Source organism: Schistocerca serialis, chromosome 4 (genome assembly GCF_023864345.2).
Source record: "Schistocerca serialis cubense isolate TAMUIC-IGC-003099 chromosome 4, iqSchSeri2.2, whole genome shotgun sequence".
NCBI classification, from domain to species: domain Eukaryota; kingdom Metazoa; phylum Arthropoda; class Insecta; order Orthoptera; family Acrididae; genus Schistocerca; species Schistocerca serialis.
Window position 1 is genome coordinate 606505226 of NC_064641.1, and position 20478 is coordinate 606525703.

Below are 20478 nucleotides of genomic sequence, written 5' to 3' on the forward strand. Positions count from 1 at the left end.
GATCAAAACTTAACCTGTCAAAATGGGGATACACTGATTCAAATGATATTCGGTGTGATTGTGGAGAAGAACAGACAGTCCGGCACATGCTTCGGTGTCGATTGTGTACAGAAGATGACCCTTAACACGCAATAGAAAATGCGTTGGAGGTGGCCAAGTTTTGGTCAAAACTAATTTAATGATAACTGTGTAAAATGTATGCACATGTACATGTATGTTCCTGACACGAGAATAATAATAATAAAAGTCGCTAATATCCATCCACTCCTGCTTGCCCAGTCTCACTGACTCATTTAGTTTAACTCATTGTCATTATCTCTTTCTGTAGAAGTGTCACTGTCTCATGTCTCACAGTCATAGTCTCCTTCGTTCTGTCCTGCTAGTAATGTCTCCTCTTTCCTCACTATCTCCTTCTTCCTCCCTCTCACTGCTGTTGTCTCACTCATTCCTGCCTACTGCTGATGTACCTTCTCACTGTCACTATCTATCTCTCTCCCTCTTTGTCATTGTCGTAGGTGTTGTCTCTCATTATCACTGGCTCTCACAACAGTCCCACTTTCTCGTTCTCTTCATTCCTCTCCCACTGGCACTCCTTCACTCTCTTCCTAGCACTGTTCTATCACTATCAACTATCTTCCATTGCCACTGTGTCCCTCTTCTTCTTCCACACTGCAGTGGTCTCCTTCGCTCGTTCTGTGCCCTGTGCCGTAATCGCTGTCTTCCATCTTCCAATATTTATTACTTATCCGTCTCATCTCCACTGCTACTGTTTCCTTCTCCCTCAGAATAAAAACGCGCGAATACTCTCGCAAGCCAACATTTTTGGAACATTTTTAAAGGTGTTGCAGATGGTAACTTCGTTTTCACTCCCGCCTGTGGCTAGGATTGTCATTTACTTTATTCATGTTAAAAAAAAGTACATTTTTTTCCAAATTGTTTTTGCTGTCTCGATACTTTTCTTATCCCTAGGACAGCGCAATTGTAGGAATAAAGATTGTTTGTTTACCCTGCCTTCCTGTTCCACACAAAAAAACAGTGGTCGCGTTGTTGGACCATAAAGCGGAGGAACCACGTTCCTTTTATTAAAAAAAAAGTGGTCAGCACGACAGAATTAAAAAAAAGATGGATAGCGGGTTTAAAAAAAATAACTTAAAAGAAAAAAATTAAAAAAGAAAGAAATGGTTAGCGTAGATGACTACCATGAGGAGGATCCGAGTTCGATTCCTTGCACTGCCAACGACTTTTCTTTGGTGGGAGGACTGGTACGGGGTGAGCTCAGCCTCATGAGCCAATTAAGGAGCTATTTGACCGTCCGCTAAACCAGAACCGCCGCAAGGCAGAGGACGACACGGCAGAAAAAAAAAATGGTAGAGCAATTGCCCACGAAAGGCAAAGGTCCTGAGTTCGAGTCTCGGTCCGGAACACAGTTTTAATCTGTCAGGAAATTTCAATCACTGTGCTGTCGGACGCTCCTGCGGTTAAAGGCTGAACTAAATCTCAGTAGCGTGTTGCATCGCGTGATGAATCGGAAGTTCTTGTTTTCCCTGTTTTGATTTAATGGCAGCCAGTGTTGAATTCCAGGTGGCGCTTAGTTGAAAACCTGCGTCCCTGTTGATAAGATTGTCCGCCGTACGTATATGTATGGCCTCCTTAACTACACAGTCCCAGAAAGATGACGCTGGGGATAAAATTCCGTCTGTTCGTAAAGCATACGATGTCCCGTGTCCAGGCAGTGCTCCGCTACTGCTGATTTGTCAGGTTGCCCCAAGCGTGTATGATGATGGTGTTCGATGCGACGTTCTTGCACGCTTCGGCATGTCTGTCCAATATTAGATTTTCCACATTGGTATGAGATTTACACAAGCCACGTTTCCTAACGTCAGGGTCGTCTTTGACCGAAAAATAGATTCTTCAGTTTTGCTGGTGGCCGAAAAACATACTTGTTATCATGCTTTTTGAATATCCTTTCTGTTCTCGAAGACATGCCTCCAAAATAGGGCACAACGCTGTTGCAGCTGGTGCCACCGCATCTTAATTTACATCCCTGCTTCTAGTTTTCTTAGAACGGAATGCATGGCGTATCTGCCTACACGAACGGCCATTCTGTTGGAATACCGTTCTCAGGTGTTGTAGTTCACCAGGTAGACTGTCGGCATCTGAGACTACAAGTGCTCTATGCTCCAAAGAGCGTAGGCTACTGTCACGTTGCGCAGGATGATTACAACTTGCGGCCAGCAAATATAGCTCCGTTTGAGTTGATTTGTGATAGATGCTGTGTCCCAGTGTACCACCAGCTTTTCTTCTGACTATGAAGTCCAGGAATGTTAAGATGCCGTTATTTTACACTTACATTGAGAAGTGTATACTGAGGTGGAGTGAGTTGAGATGCTGGAGAAACACAGCTGCTACCACTACCTGATGCTATTGAACAATTGCATCGATGAAATATTGTGCGAGTTGCACAATACGATCCGGTGGCAAAGCCAAGAAGCGTATTTGCATCAGTGATAGTATTCCGAACTTCTAGTAATTGACTTTTATAATCAATTGGATGCAACAAGTTTAACCAAATTGATGCTATGATGAAGAACGTGAAAGTTCTCACTTAATCTAAAATACCTCATAACACAAAGTGTACTTCAGCTTATGAATTTAACTCTTAAGAATTTCAAAAGCAATGCCATCTTATCGAAGTTGAGCGTCAGTCCAAGTACTCCTACATATATCAGACACGGAATGTAAACAACTCTCAGGATACTGTTTCAGAATTTCCCATCATTGCTGTGAAGATGCTGAATTACTCAGAAAAAAGAAAAGGTTTCATAACGACTCTCAGCAGCGAGTACACCATATTAGACTATGTACGACAAACACACACAGAAAATTTTGCAAGAACGTTCCACTAAAGAAAGTCTGAGCTCCTTTGTAATACCCCTCCATATTTCTTCCTTTACCATAACCTTGTCCTCTGCATTCACTGATAGGAACTGTTTGTTTCACAAGTACTGTTCGAATTAAATGTGCTACAGCAACTTATGTTTTCTGATTGCAATCCAAGAATCCAAAAACGCAGTTAATTTATCTCATATTTACCAATTTTCTTATTGAAATAAGTATAACGCAGGGTCAATGTTACGTGTTCAACATCAGTTCAGTCAGGAGTTGCATTGACAATAATGCTTCTCATTTTCTGTCTGTGACAGGATGGCACTCCTGACGTGAAGCTTACAACTAGAAGTAAATGAATTCCGAGTATCACTTGACAGATAGTGTACTTGCACCGCATTTTGTATGGATTTTATTTTGATGGTGGTGAAGAGGTGCAAGCAGAGGTTAGGTTGTGGCTTCGTCAAGAAAGTCAAACAGTCTACAGTGACGGTACCAACAAACTGGTCTCTCTTTCGAAGAAATGTATTCGTCTCTAGGGTGACTGTATAGAGAAATAAATACGTAGATATGGAGAATATAGATGTAGAATGTTATTATCGTGTTTGATTCTTTTTTTTATGAAAAAGTAAAATTTGAAATAGTTCAAATGGCTCTGAGCACTATGGGACTTAACATCTGAGGTCATCAATCCCCTAGAACTTAGAACTAATTAAACCTAACTAACCTAAGGACATCACACACATCCATGCCCGAGGCACCGTAGCGGTCGCGCGGTTCCAGACTGAAGCGCCTAGAACCGGCCTAAAAAGTAAAAACTTTAAGAGTTTTCACATTAAAAATTCGGAGACATTACTTTTCAGCACTTCCTCGTACACATCCATAGAAAGGTTTAGGAACTGGACCACATACAATGAAACTTTAGGCGAAGCGTGACACCATACATTCACTTTACAGTACAAATCATGTATGCACTCACGTTGAAATACCTCATGGAAGCCGTACACAGTGGCTGTGAGTTGGGCACCAGTGCATAAGATGAAACGTCGCCCTGTATTGTAACCACGCATCTGCTTTCCACCATTGGAAATATAATTCGGCAGTACTGCGGACGCACAGGTCTCACGCTGCCATTCGTCCACCTGATGATCATAAGATGTCCTAGTAACTATAAAGTACTTTTATTTCATTCCAACATCTGTTCCGCCTCATACTTTTCCAGATGTTTGTCACTGTGAAACAGTAGCCACTTATTCACTTAAATATTAGTTAGTAGGTATACAAATTTAAAATCCTGTGTTTCTCTAGCGAAATATGCATTACATCCTGAACTTCTGATATGCCCTTGTAGTTTAGAACAGTCTGTCAACCCCTGACATTGGTAACCCATAGGAATATATTTCGAATATGGTCAGTAATTAGACATAAAACACAAATTTTTAACTGAATAAGATATATTTTATTTTCATGTGTGACATAGTGTTTCTACATGCGACAACGAACATGTGCCCACCTCAATTACTAGTTATACGTATTTATGGCACCGTTAAATCGTAGATTACAAGATTATATGATGAAAGCTATCTGCAGCACTTCTTGCACACAAAAGAACTTCCGGCAGTGCCTCGATGTCACCGTCTCTGCAAGACATAAAGAAAGCCATAATCGTGTACAAAATATTTTTACGAGAAAACTAAAGTGAGTCCCAAAGGTAAACTACGAAAATGTTGGTACTAAAATAAATTGATCAGTTTCTGCAACAAAAATGGCTTCATGTACATTTATTAACAAGTAAGTTTTTGTAACTCCCTGATGACGACAGGACAACAGATGGATACCAGTTTGGAGAACACTTGCAGATCCAGTATTGGAGTGCAGAGGGTAACATATCTGAAAAGACTTGCGAACAAATGAGATTGAAGTAATAGGTAATATTCTTATTGAATTTCTAAGATAACATGTGTATGTGGAAACGGAACGATTGTTCAGGCTAGTCTCTAGAAGCTATGAGAATGGAGATATACCATCGGACTTCCGCAGAAATTTAATCCACACAATGCACAAGATATCAAAGATTGACCAATGCTATTGCAAATTCATCTTAAGAGCTAATGCATACAGGTTGCTGAGAATAATAATATACACAAGAATGGAAAGATAAATTAAGGACCCTGTCGTGCGGAATGCCCGCACGGCGCCATGTCACGAATTGCGCGACTCCTCCCGCCGGAGGTTCGAGTCCTGCCTTGGGCATGGATGTGTTTGTGTGTGTGTTTTTTGTTCTTAGCATTAGTTAGTTTTAGTAGTGTGTAAGTCTAGGGACAGATGACCTCAGCAGTTTGGTCCCTTAGGAATTCACACACATTTGAACATTTAAGGAACTACTAAAATTAGTTGAATTTACCTTTAGGGAAAATAGAGGTACTACGACACTATGATTTAAAATGGAAGCAAGACTTTAGAAAAATAAAAACAATTTCGTATGATTTATTGACCAATAATAAGCTTTTGATAATGTAAACTGTTATATGTTGTTTGAAATTCTCAGTAATATAGGTAGGCGATGTAGTCAGGAAGAAGGGTAATATACAGATGTAAGCAATCATACATTAACAATTAGAATGGAAGACCAAGTTCTCTTCTACCGATCAAATGCATCTAAGACAAGGATGCACTTCATTGTTCAACGTGTATATAGAAGAATCAGTAAATAGGAATAAAATTAAGGGTTGAGAAAAGTTATGAGTAAATTGGCTTACGATAATGTCATCTTGTGTCAAAAGTATGAAACAATTAGATGAACTGTGCAACGGCCAGACAAAGCTAGAGGGATATAAAAGCAGACTTGAACAGGCAAAGGAAGAATTCTTCCTCACAAGAACTCTGATTATAATAAACATATACCTCCATTAGGAGAAGAAATTTCTTAAGAATGTACGGCCTGTGTACAGCATGGTATGGCTGTGTGTCTTGTACCGACAGAAGTCGCAATATGACTTCAATGCATAGCTTCCAGCGAGCTACAGAAAGGTGTACTAGGAATCAAGATTAGGGGAAAACAGAGGTTGCAATACACAAATGTTCGAAATGGTTGATTTAAATACTATCAGATGGAGAGTTTCAACACAAATCATGGTGGGTCATATGGAGACAGTTAATTAACCGATACCCTCCATGATTCTAGCAGTATCCTGAATAATAACTGAATCAAACAGTCCTATACCAAGCAACCACGTCTTGATGAAACATTTGCCTCTCGGTGTAAAGAGACAGTGATGTTGTTCGCGAACAACGAGAGAAATCTGCCCGCTTTCCTGAACAGGTGTCAGACAACAAGGAATTATACATAATTTGTAGATGGACAGACACACCTTCTAGGAAAACCAAAGTTTCTACCAACAGCTCAAAAATATTAATAGCACAACGATTACTTATATACAAGTAGATATTACATAAATGAGATTGAATGTAAAATTGTCATTAAAAGGAAGTGATATTATAAACAAAAACATGGCAACATTTAAAACATGAGCGTAATATTAGTATTAAAACGTTTTAAAATCAATGTTTAGTGTTATAATTAGAGTGAAGATGACTTTGTGCATATTTTGTTTTTGAGTTCTTGATGAGAATCACATGAAAGAGAACGGGAAATCAAACGTGTCTGTGATTTACTTACCCCCGGGTGGAGATACCGTCCGCCTGCAAGCTCCTTCTACCCACGTTTCGCCGTCAGGACAACGTGAGGGAAACGTCACAATATTCGCACAGCAATTCTTGGCTCCCTGTGCATTTTGCCACTGACTGTCAGCGGAGATACGAAGGGGTAAAAATGTTGCTATTAGAACGACGCACAGAATGGTAGAGGAGAACATTTTTTCTCATCAAAGAACGCCGGAAAGACCGTAGTGAGAGCTACACTACGTACGGGCAGATATTTTATACCTACAACCAAACAAGTTGGCCTTTAGAAGAATTAGTTCGTGCTTAACTCACCTGTCGTTTGTGGATTTCCAGACGTGGGACTTGGCCAGTTGACAGATGACTTGCTACACTCAGGAAATTTCTTTTATTGTTTGTCCTGTCTTGAGGCTCACGTAACGTAATTACTGTTTGTTGCCTGACCACGAAGAAACACTTTGTTGTGGCCCTATGTTTTCCCTATTCATAACCACATCCTCTCCGCCACTAATAAATATACTTGGTTTCGGTAGTTGTGACATCAACCAAAGTTATTGGCTTTTATCCTTCTGAGACCGAACGAAGCAAACAATGGTTGCACCTGTTGATATATTGCAGCTTGCCTTTTGATGTTGTCGCTATCGAAATATTTCAGTTTTAGTATTAGCTGATAAGTTTATCAAAGTCGGTGAAACGTCTGTCAAAATCAGCGAGATTTGTACTCAGATATTTTCACTTGGTTGGTGTAATTCTCATTTTTTACGCGCAACGGAAGAGAAATACGGACGAAAAGTTCTGTATGTCGCTTCAAATCAAGATGAAGCTGTTTAAGAAAGATGATGACAAACGGAGGTCGAAAATGGATATCAATAAGGAGCATTGGAATTTCTAAAGCAAGAATATCTAGAACGATTAGAAATAAAAGTCAGACTCTAGCAATTCGTGAGTGCAGCGTGTTCAAGCCAGAGAGGAAACCTATGCTAACGGTTAAACACGAAAAATGTCTTGGAAACGTGTGAACCTAAATATCTGGCTGCTACAGAGAACTGAAACTGCAGAACAAAAGTTTAAAATTTTGTGGTAATCCCGGTTGGTTGGAACGGTTCATGATAACGAATGGAATAGTATTAAAATGTCGCCAGTGACGAAGCTAATCAAGTTTTACTACAGATTTGATGTAGTCTACGTTGTCTTCACTGAAAGAACACTCATGCAGCAGAATGCGCCAACAGTGCCACCAATATTGTCCTGTTTTTGAAACTGTTCACCTAACAAAGATCTATCGTTTAAGGGACAATCCAGTTCGAAGAGGAAAAATCTTTAACGCAACAATGACGTTAATGGTAGGATGCAATAAAGAAGCATCTGAAAACTACCCTTATTTGTAATTAGAAAAAGAACCATTACCGGCCAAATATATGACGAACATGAAGATGTTGTTGGTGGCCGTTAGGTTTACCTACTGAATTAGCGGTTTTTACGAGAAAAGCCTTCATGCTCGATTTATGGTGATAATTACCCGACGGTTACCAGCCATAAATTAAAAGCTATAAAGATTATATTTTTTTCCTCCCAAAATCACAAGTATTTTACAACCATAGACTCAAGGCATTATGGAAACCTTGGAGGCAATAGCATATTTGTGCAGCAACTTATCAGAGGCACTGCATATTGTCGCAGAAGTAGCTGAGTAGCTCTGTGGTGTAGTAGTTGCGATAATAAAGTGTTGCATGGAGGGTCGTGCGCTCAAAACTCATCTGGATTGTACAAATTTAATTTCTATATTCGGTTCGAGTACATTCTAGAAGTATCCACAAATGTCAAGATTCATTGTACTGGAATGTTCTGTAATTGTACATATACCTTATGTGTTCTGGCCGGAGGCAGTTCCCTCCGCGCTCTTGCATGTGCAAGTGCTGAATAAATCTTTGTGAAGTGTAGTTAGTATTCGTCATTCATCTAATTATACCTTCTTCTACGTGACAGTATTCTGGTGGAGGCACTGGGTATTGGAACTTGCGAAAGCGCACATTATCGACGACACAGTAGCTCCCATCAGGCCACGACAGAGCTGCCGTTTACGTGACGAGAAACCCGAGTTCGAACCGTATTCAACAGATCGCAATCTATCAGAGACAGAAGAAGAAGAGGAGGTTACGATGATAGCAACTGTGTGCCACCACATGAGACATCTTTCCTGGTTCTCTGGTGACAATGACCAGGATCCAAACAAGTGGCTGCAGGTTTATGAGCGTATAGCCAAATTTAACAAATGGGATGACACCGTGTGCTTGGCTAACGCATTTTTCTACTTGGAGGGCACTGCCAAGCAATGGTATGAGAACAACGAGGAGAAGTTCACAAGCTGGGAAGTATTCCAGGCGAAACTGCGCAAGTATTCCGGCGACACACAGCGACTGAAGTGCAAGGCTGAAGATACATTAAAGTGCAGGGCACTACGTCCAGGATAAACTACAGCATCCTACATTCAAGACGTCTAGGAGCTGTGTAAAATAATGGGTCCTATAATGAAGGAGGAAGATAAGGTTGCACACCTCATGAAGGGTGTTGCTGACGACATGTATCAAGCCCTACTCCTGAAGGAGGTTTCGACAGCAGACGACTTCATAAAATTGTGCCAGTACATCGAGGCAATGCAACAATAAATAATTACACGGAAAATGTTTGAACGGCTTCCAAACGTCGTATCGATGTCTGTGATGGAGGAAGCAATTGATTTCACAAGTGTTCTAAAAAGGACGTTTACCCTCTTCCACGAATTGGCGAGAAAAAACTGAGACGCTTCATAAGGTAATAATGGAGGAAGTGGAACAGACATTGAACCAAATCTCTCGTCCTTCATTTTTCTTTAAAACGGTGAAAAAGTTGAGACCCAGGCGGAGTTACGTTCCTACAATGCCGCATGAGGCCCTGTTTGGGCACCAAGGAAGACCGACGTCTGGTGGACCCAGGATAAACAACCAGTATGTTTCCACTGTGGACGACCGGGACATGTTGTGCGCTATTGTCGAGGAAGGCGGCGGATATTTGATTACGCCCACGCCAGAAGACAGCAGAACGATCTTAGCCCACGCTAACTGCGGGAAGACGAAGATGAACAAGAAGATGCGGGTGCATGACGACGTAGGTCACCATCGCCGCAAGCTAGCCGCTGGAGAGGCGGTTTAGAAGCTCCAGCCGATGACCTAGCCACCACAACCTGGAAAACTACAGCGTGTGACCTTCCTTGGAGGTGAGACCGCCGAAGAGAAAAATTCTTAGCCGTCAATCACTCCAAAAATGATAGGAAACTTTGTCGATACCCTCATGGATGGCCGACCAGCCCAAGGTCTGGTGGACTCTGGAGAATCATATTCAGTCATTTCGGAGAAGTACCGTTGCAGAAAACCGTATTCGTCGGCAACAAAATGTCTCTGCTGAAGGTGGCTAATGGGAAATATGTAAAACCTACAGGAATATGTACCATTCGTGTGGGTATAAATGGCCAAACACAGCACTTAGAATTCATCGCCATACAAGAGTGTAAATATGACGTCATTCTCGGACGGGACTTTTTGCAAGCTTCTCAGGTAATTATAGATTGTGGTCGCTCGAAGATTATACTAGACGAGATGAGATACTGTGGACAGGAAGATGCACATCCGAGTGTGTGGAGACTATGAGTGCTGGATGAAGTGATCATTCCTGCAGTCAGCGCTAGAAAGGTAACTGTCACGTGTCATGCCATGCATCAACCCATGGATCTTGTAGTGGAATGTAAGAGAAGCTTACCACTGTAGAATAACTTGATCATTCCAGCCTCTATCGTCTCGTTTAAGAGCGGATTCGGTGAATTGCGAATAGTTAACTGTCGCCGAGAGGGGTGGCCGAGCGGTTGCAGGCGCTACAGTCTGAAACCGCGTGACAACTCCGGTCGCACGTTCGAATCCTGCCTCGGGCATGGATGTGTGCGATGTCCTAGGTTAGTTAGGTTTAAGTAGTTCTAGGGGACTGATGACCTCAGATGTTAAGTCAAATAGTGCTCAGAGCCATTTGAACCATTTTTAGTGGTCGTCGTCATGAAGAACGATGGCAGTTGGCGCTTTTGTGTTGATTACAGTAAGCTTAATAAGATAACTGAAAAGGACGTTTACCCTCTTCCACGAATCGACGATATACTAGACTGTCTGAAGGGGGTTAAGTTTTTCTCAACGATGGACATGTACTCGAGATACTGCCAAATCGAAGTAGATGAGGCTGATTGTGACAATACTGCATTCATCACCCCTGACGGCCTGTGTGAGTTTAAGGCAATGCCGTTTGGTTTGTGTAATTCACCAGCAACTTTTGAACGGACGATGGATAATCTACTAAGCCACGTGAAGTGGAAGATGTGTCTTTGTTATTTAGATGACATTACAGTGTTCTCAGAGACATTTGATGAACATATAAAGAGACTGAGGGCCGTTATTAAGTGTCTCGAACAAGGCGGACTGAAACGTAATCCAGGAAAGTGTCTCTTTGGAGCAAAAGAAATCAAAATATTTGACACCTTGTATCAAACGAAGGTGAGCGACCAGACCTAGAAAATGTAAGATCTAGCCTGGCCTGGCTTTGATACAAAAGTCTTTGATAAAACGACGGCAATAAGAACATAATCCGAGGAAGCGTCTCACATCTCTAATACTTTTAGGAATAGGAAATTCCCTCCTCGAATTTAGTGTTATGGCGCAGATACCCATCCCAGGTCATCTCAAGCAAAATGGCCCATTTCTGTTCAGATGGCAGTAGGTCAAACTCCACACACATCAGCTGCCATCTGCCGTAGCCTGACTGGCATCTGAGTGTGGTGATCGTCCACTGTCATGATGCATCCAGGTGTCACCTTGGAAATATCATCGAGTACATGCAGCTAGTGGAGGGACCATACAGCTGGCTTACGCGACGAGCCATCCGGAGTTGAACGGAATACCAGCATCATCCTCACAGAGTGTGCGGGCAGCCAGCCCAGCATAATTCAGCTGTCATCTGGCAACTGAGCCAGTATATCAAGCAGTGCAAATGCATCAGTAAAGTTACGCTTGCAGCTGCCTTTCTTTGGAGTGTCCTGGTCTCCTAACTCACGTCTGCTACCCCCTCTCACAATCCTGGCTTATAGGTGCCCCACCCTGCACTGGGGTCGCTATAGTTCGGTGTCATAGTGTGCAGCGTCATCTTCACGCAGCACGGTATCACGACCACAACCTATAGTGTCAACAAGGTGTGGCGATTGCTGAACCATATGCTTACTTTTGGAGCGTCTAACAGACATGGAAGTAAAGTGTGACTGTCACTTTTACTTAACGTTTGCCTTGTCTAGGCCAGTGTCCCAGACTGACTTATCTGAGATTATGGGTAATTGTAGGAAGCAGTATTTGGTGTCTGTAAGGTGTACGCAATGTAACTTGCTTGGAAGAGTAGTAGCGTCACAGAGACACAATCACAGAAGCCATGTTTGTCGGAGCTGGAAGCAGTAAGGACATTGTCATAAAAAGTAGTGCAGTTGAAAGCCGAGAATACATTGCTACATGGGCAGTTGACAACCAAGGACGAAGAGTTAATATTGCTTTAGGGACCACAGATTGAGTTGGATCCAGCTGCCGCAGGACTGATTATTATCTTTTCTGCAAAATAATCTGAGGATGTATAGTCGTTCGTAGAGGACCTTAAGAAGAGTGTTTGGAGTGGTAGTCAATTGTTGCGGGCAGCAAAGATTGTGAATAAAGCTAGTGGGAGAAGCTAAAATGTATGTGAGTCGCACAGAAGCAATAAAGAATGGAGCAGGCATCGAACAGTTGGTGAAGGAGTTTCTGCTATGACACGAAAATCAGTACAGTGCAAGGTACTTCTGGAAGCAGTTCACTCTATTATGAATAGACAAGGGGAATCTGTCGAAGACTCTGTGGACACGACAAGGAAATGTAATCAACACATGTACGAATTGGGACAAAATGACAATGAAAAGGCAGTTTTGTTGGAAGAAGAAGAGCCCAGTGTACTCGATGCCTTTCTTGGGGGATTGCCGTCAGACATGTCAAGAAGAGTGAGTACAGGTGTACCAGTGGATCTGCATTCTGCTGTTAGGTTAGCATTGGAAAGCAATGAAACTGTCATATCAACAGGGGCACGAGATAGACGCTGGGTATTTTCCATGAACCCTGTTAAACACGTTGACTGATTGGACGTTCACAGTAGCAGTGTGGGCCGCTTCAGGGAAATAAAAGAACTAGAAGACATCAGAGGCAGAATTTTGGTAATGGACATAGGGTTGGACGAGGGAGGTGGTAAGTAGCCGTTGAAAGCAAGGGGGAACCCAAATTCCACCTAAGGGCATTCCCATTAAAATTAGATGCAACGAATACATATGCAGACGTGGATCGTACAGTAAAAGGTTTTCCAAGATGTAAAGAATAAAAGTTTTGGCTGGGCATGGGCCCATTTTCATTTGTCTGTAGAGACAACGAGTCAACGATAATGGAACCAACAACTCCATAGGTTACATGTGGTCAGAGAGAATGACGTGAGACCAATGCCGTTGGCACACATAAATTTTCATATATGGACTGTTTGAATTAAGCAGTATGCAGAGGCTGCACAACATGCAAGCAAGGGCTAAAGCATGATTCTGGGGATAGGTGTTTTGTACCAACATTTTGCTAATATTGACCTTCGGCAAGGTACAATAGACCATAGTGGAATCAAATTCCAGCTAGGGGAATCTGTTGCCAGTTTATAACTGTTTTGAGGGGCCTCTAGCTAATTGGATAAACCCGTTGGACAGCGTACAATAGCACTAATGCTTGGTTCACATGACTGTCTGCCTGGTGGCACAGGAATAAAGCTTTGACGCTTAGGGTAAATGTGAAGCCTGACCTACTTGTGGGCATGTTATGTGTTGTACAGCCTCTGGAGGAGAATGATATACTGGATCCAGCAAGTTGTTTTACTAAGGGAAGTGTCATACGTGTACAAGAGAGGTATGGTAGATAATTTGGCACCAAGGAAGTGAAGTTAAGGAAAGGGATATTGATAGAAACTTTTGACATTCCAGATGAGTGGTGCATGAGGTGTCTGAGCCACAAGCAGCCACGAGCTACTGTAAAGGCTTCATTACATAGGAAATTGGAGTGAATAAAGGGAATAGAGAGGGAGAGAGAGAGAGAGAGAGAGAGAGAGAGAGAGAGAGAGAGAGAGCGGATGGCATAATTGTTCCTCAAATTTGAGGATTTACACTCCTGGAAATAGAAAAAAGAACACATTGACACCGGTGTGTCAGACCCACCATACTTGCTCCGGAAACTGCGAGAGGGCTGTACAAGCAATGATCACACGCACGGCACAGCGGACACACCAGGAACCGCGGTGTTGGCCGTCGAATGGCGCTAGCTGCGCAGCATTTGTGCACCGCCACCGTCAGTGTCAGCCAGTTTGCCGTGCATACGGAGCTCCATCGCAGTCTTTAACACTGGTAGCATGCCGCGACAGCGTGGACGTGAACCGTATGTGCAGTTGACGGACTTTGAGCGAGGGCGTATAGTGGGCATGCGGGAGGCCGGGTGGACGTACCGCCGAATTGCTCAACACGTGGGGCGTGAGGTCTCCACAGTACATCGATGTTGTCGCCAGTGGTCGGCGGAAGGTGCACGTGCCCGTCGACCTGGGACCGGACCGCAGCGACGCACGGATGCACGCCAAGATAGTAGGATCCTACGCAGTGCCGTAGGGGACCGCACCGCCACTTCCCAGCAAATTAGGGACACTGTTGCTCCTGGGGTATCGGCGAGGACCATTCGCAACCGTCTCCATGAAGCTGGGCTACGGTCCCGCACACCGTTAGGCCGTCTTCCGCTCACGCCCCAACATCGTGCAGCCCGCCTCCAGTGGTGTCGCGACAGGCGTGAATGGAGGGACGAATGGAGACGTGTCGTCTTCAGCGATGAGAGTCGCTTCTGCCTTGGTGCCAATGATGGTCGTATGCGTGTTTGGCGCCGTGCAGGTGAGCGCCACAATCAGGACTGCATACGACCGAGGCACACAGGGCCAACACCCGGCATCATGGTGTGGCGAGCGATCTCCTACACTGGCCGTGCACCACTGGTGAACGTCGAGGGGACACTGAATAGTGCACGGTACAGCCAAACCGTCATCGAACCCATCGTTCTACCATTCCCAGACCGGCAAGGGAACTTGCTGTTCCAACAGGACAATGCACGTCCGCATGTATCCCGTGCCACCCAACGTGCTCTAGAAGGTGTAAGTCAACTACCCTGGCCAGCAAGATCTCCGGATCTGTCCCCCATTGAGCATGTTTGGGACTGGATGAAGCGTCGTCTCACGCGGTCTGCACGTCCAGCACGAACGCTGGTCCAACTGAGGCGCCAGGTGGAAATGGCATGGCAAGCCGTTCCACAGGACTACATCCAGCATCTCTACGATCGTCTCCATGGGGGAATAGCAGCCTGCATTGCTGCGAGAGGTGGATATACACTGTACTAGTGCCGACATTGTGCATGCTCTGTTGCCTGTGTCTATGAGCCTGTGGTTCTGTCAGTGTGATCATGTGATGTATCTGACCCCAGGAATGTGTCAATAAAGTTTCCCCTTCCTGGGACAATGAATTCACGGTGTTCTTATTTCAATTTCCAGGAGTGTATTTTATCATGGGGTCTGTTGCCAGCAACACCCATGACTGAACACTGAACATCTACGGGGAATGAAGCGCCAGTGTATCAGAAATCATGACACACACCAAGGTATTTGCAGCCAATTACGGAATATTTTGTTCACCAGCAGCTAGCTGACGGGATATACAAGACAATGATATTATTGTGTGGGGTGCAGGAACTGTGGTCATTCATAAAAGCCTACAGATGGTTCTAGATAGTACAGGCCCTGCTGTGATTATCATAACCTGAACAGCAAAGCTCTGTAACAGATGCGTACCCCATCCCCAGTAATGCTGAGAACATCAATAGCTACAGGTCGAAAGGGAAGACGGAAAAGTTCATCACAAGGTATTAAGGACCATGCCAAGTGGTGGGGACTTCTTTGCCAGTCAACATGAAGCTTCTCGCCAACAAGAACGATAGTGCTACGTATTCGACAGATATGGTGTTTTTGAGGAATTTCAGAGTCCATTCTAGACATTTCAAAGCGGTAGAAACGAACACGAGGAGAAGTAGTCAGAGAGAGAGAGAGAGAGACAAGATGTGGTTGACCCTGTGCACGAAGTACCGTAATCGATAGAATCATCCTTGATGTTGTCAAGAACTTCTTTGTTTATATATTTGCAATTGTATAGCATTGTAGTGAGTAAGTTACGTTACTTAAGTGACTTTCTCTGTTACATTGTTGCTTGTGAAAGTGCTTGCAAGTGGCAGCAGACTTCTGAGGAGAGAGGAAGTGTGATATTTGTTTCTGTGCGCAGGCTGTGATACACCAAGGTTAAAAATGGAAGGAATGCGAGTCATAGTAGTATTGTACTTTCCGTCATCTGAACAGTGCTTATCAGGATTACAGGAAGTTAAACCTAATTATGGAATTCAATACTACCTTCCTAGTACCACATAGCCTCAGGAGAAATGGAAACTGACCCAGCAGACTTGGATACTCTAATTCGATTACTGGTAAGAGGAGGACGTGCACAGTTATGTGTTATGCCGTGAAGTGGGGAGTTCTTGGAAAATTCGTGCAAGTGAGGATGTATGGGACATTACTAATTTCGGAAGATAGTAGCAGGCATGCACTAATGACGAAGGAGAAGTTTCAACATTGTTGAAGACAGATGGTCACCTTGTGTCTGTCCAGGGTAATACAAATCAGCCAGATCACATGTTCAGGGCAGGTGTTCCTAGATAGACAGAAGGGACTAGAATGTGCGACAGATGTGGTGGAAACAACACTACATTCTCAGCGAGCAGGTTTTCATTGGATTTACTCCACTTATGACGACATAATAATAGTGGCGAGTTGTTACGAACGGGAGAAACTCATGAAGGCCAGATGGATTGAACTTAAGGGTAATGGGTTATCAATCAGTGGGACTGTATGCGACACAACAGGGCCCATACTTTGTCCACCAGTCACGATTACACGAATCACGCAAATGAATATCTCACAACTACAGCTGCGCGGGGTAGCCGAGCGGTCTGGGGCGCCTTGCCATGGTTCGTGCGGCTGACCCCGTCGCCGTCGGAAGTTTGGGTCCTCGCTCGGGCATGAGTACATTGGTTGTCCTTAGCGTAAGATAGTTTACGTTGGATTAAGTAATGCGTAAGCCTAGGGACCGATGACCTTAGCAGTTTGTTCCCACAGGAACGCATCACAAAATTTCACAAATACAGCTACGTTGGCCACATGTATCTTTCAAGTATTCGCTAGCATCTAATACAATATTTCTAAACGAAACTCTGGAACCTGATCTAATATACTCGCTGGATGTATTCATTGCCTTGCGAAAAGGACGCATTTCAGCCAAGGAGCTAATGCAGCATGTAGAGTGGTTCAGAGAAGTATAACGATAATGATTTTGAATGCCACAATACCAAGTGCCACAGGGGCTCTAACTTTTCAGTGCACAGCTTTTATCGAACTCAGCAGTACAGCACCCTATAGTGCAGCAAGGAACATGGCAGATTTCCACACTGACGGTGGCAGAGCTGTTTTAGAATACGTGAACGGTAGTTGCGCATATGGACAACAAACGCGCCGCTACCGACTGTATTTAGTGGACATTTTTGTAATTGAATTACCCCCAGTATCGTAGCCCTACCGGGACAACAGGCCGTGCTGAATGAAGATTCCTTATGGACCTGCCAGCACAAATCACCAGTTCGAGGCATGGCGGGGCAGACACTCTGTTCACTCTTTCCTCGGACTTGGTGCATCGGCGCATCTGGCTATCACAGGTCATCCCCAGCAATAAGGTGCACTCCTGTTCTTATGTATTAGCAATTATTGTTAAAAATCTAACCTTCTGGTCTCAGCCACAGCACCTAACATTTTCTCCTTAGAAGCAAAATTTGTGAAATACAGTATACCCACAGCCCAATACTTATGTATGTGTTTGAAGTTGCTGAGCATCAGTCATACAATAATTTTTAAATGAACACACCTCCATTTGACTTTGCTGTTATTTATTTAATTACGATCAAGGTTTCGGCATTTTATGCTTTTTCAAGTGATTGAGTTTATGTCATTAACTTATATTGCAAGACATCAAGCTCAAAATTGGCCAACCTGGAATGTAATTAAATAAACAATAAAGTCAAATGGCGGTGTGTTGATGTAAAAATGATGTGGGTGATACTTTCCAAATCGAAATGGCTCTGAGCACTATGGGACTTAACTTCTCAGGTCATCAGTCCCCTAGAACTTAGAACTACTTAAACCTAACTAACCTAAGGACATCACACACATCCATGTCCGAGGCAGGATTCGAACCTGCGACCGTAGCGGTCGCTCGGTTCCAGACTGTAGCGCCTAGAACCGCTCGGCCACTCCGGCCGGTGATACTTTCGAACATATCATCAATATGTTGAGACAAATAGGTCATTGGCTAAGGGTTTATAGTTTGGTGCTTATCTCATGAGTGAGTGACCAGTTTGTTAGCCTTGGGCGTCCATATAGATCTCTTGCTGACCACAGGTACTGACAGTATCTGCAGCTTACGAGATTTGTGTGTTTGTACGCTGTGCCCGAATCAGACCATGCATCTAACAGGAATAACTGAACGTCATAGGGTGTCCAACAGTAGGTGCGTATCCAAACCCTTCGTTAGCTTCCTTGGACACGGAAAAATTCAACCTACGATATCTTTAAGTGTGGCAAAATAACTTAGATTTAGAATCCAACCAACCAAATTATTTGCTGACAGCTTTCTTTGTTTCTGCTAAACATCCACTTTTGCTGCATATGGTTTCTCCAACAGGTACGAAGTTCGTAGGAGCGTCTGCAGTGTTACTGTCTGATGGGATGCATTCCTTCATGTCTTCAGAGCTCCACATGCAGCGAAAACATTACACTGCGTTGGTTCAAGCTAACGACGTGAGCGGTCACAGTGATAGTACTAAGTTATAAAGTGACGCCTCCAGAGTGTAAGTCAACACTGTAAACGTTAAGTAGCGACACTGCGATTTGGATTTGTGATTTGCGGCTGAGATCGTTAAACAGCAAGGTCATCAGCGCTGGAAACTAATAACGAATGGTATTATGATGAAGAGTGGAGAGAACAGTTCTTAACACACATAAAGTGTTGGTTTAGTCATGCTTAGTGTAGTACGCAGGAGTAGTAAGAAAAATACTTGTAACTTCGACTGATTAAACAGAGAAATTATCACAGCTTCAACCTTTTTGTAATGACCATCCTCTCTGCCAGAAATGGAAAACACTACGGTATGAACACACTGACCGAGCGCTACTGAACTGATATTCCAGTATTTAAAATTTCATACTAACTCGAGCTTACTTTTACTATTGCTGGTACAGACAAAAGCTATTCGTACAAATGAAGAATTGTGTAACATTATGGCTAGTTGGCTTATCTAAAGCTACTAGAACTATTCAGTTGGATATAGCAACGCGAAGTACCCAGAAAAGCGTGCCTACAGCTTCTCGTCTTTCACACTGACAAGGGAAGTCTACGACGTTCGGATCACACATGTTCTTCAAACATTGTGCACTTTTAGCAGTCCATTGGGCCAATATAATTTGCAAGTAGTAAGGCGTACTGCTCATGCGATTTCGACAAAACTACAAAGAAGTTTGACGAGTAAGTGACATACCATTGTGTTGCAATTGTGAACACGAATGGAGGCGGTCATGTGGCTAGCGTTTGAACTCCGTAATTGGTGGATCGCTGGATCGAATTGCTCTCTTGGTTTTTTTTCTTTTAAATTTATATATTTTTACTACTAGTCAAATTATTTGATACACATCACATTTGAAAGATAGTATGTCGAAATGACATGTGTATTTGCATGAAATTTTATCGAATTTCCATTGTTGTTTGGTTGTTTGCTAATTTTTACTGTCACAACAAATATTTTATTTATAATTATCGACAAGTGATCGACGAAACGCATAAAGTTTTCTTGAAAACGTGAGCCTGTAGTGATTTCCGAAATCCCTTATACCTGCAATCGTCGAAGGTACAGAGAACTAACTGCTTTGCGCCTGGGCGCCTGGGTGCAAACCATGCGTGTCGCAGCATTTTCGTAAATATAGGTAGCGAAAACTGGCGATGTACGATGGAATTATTTTTAAATAGCATCTTCACGAGAAGCAATTTCTCGTTCGTTGTTAGTTAGAAATAAAAGTCACATAATATTTGATGTAATAACACAGTTTAGTAATTGGCGAAATAACATTCGAAATTCGATTAAAATTCAAGCAAACACATGTGTCTTTTCACAGTACTACATTTCAGATGTGATACATACACTGAAGCGCCGAAGAAACTGGTGTAGACATGCGTGGTCAGATACATAGATATGTAACATGCAGATTACGGCGCAGCAGTCGGCGACGCCTTTATAAGACAACAAGTGTCTGCCACAGATGTTAGATCTGTTACTGCTGCTACAACGGCAGGTTATTAAGATTTAAGTGTGTTAGGACGTGGGGTTATAGTCGGCGCACGATGGATGGGACAGAGCACCTGCGAGATAGCGATGAAGTAGGGATTCTCCCGTACGACCACTTCACGAGTGTGTCGTGAATATCACGAATCCGGTAAAACACCAAATCTCGGACATCGCTGCGGCCGGATAAAGATACTGCAAGAACGGGACCAACGACGACTGAAGAGAGTCGTTCAGCGTGACATAAGTGCAACTTTTCCGCAAATTGCTGCAGATTTCAATGCTGGGCCAT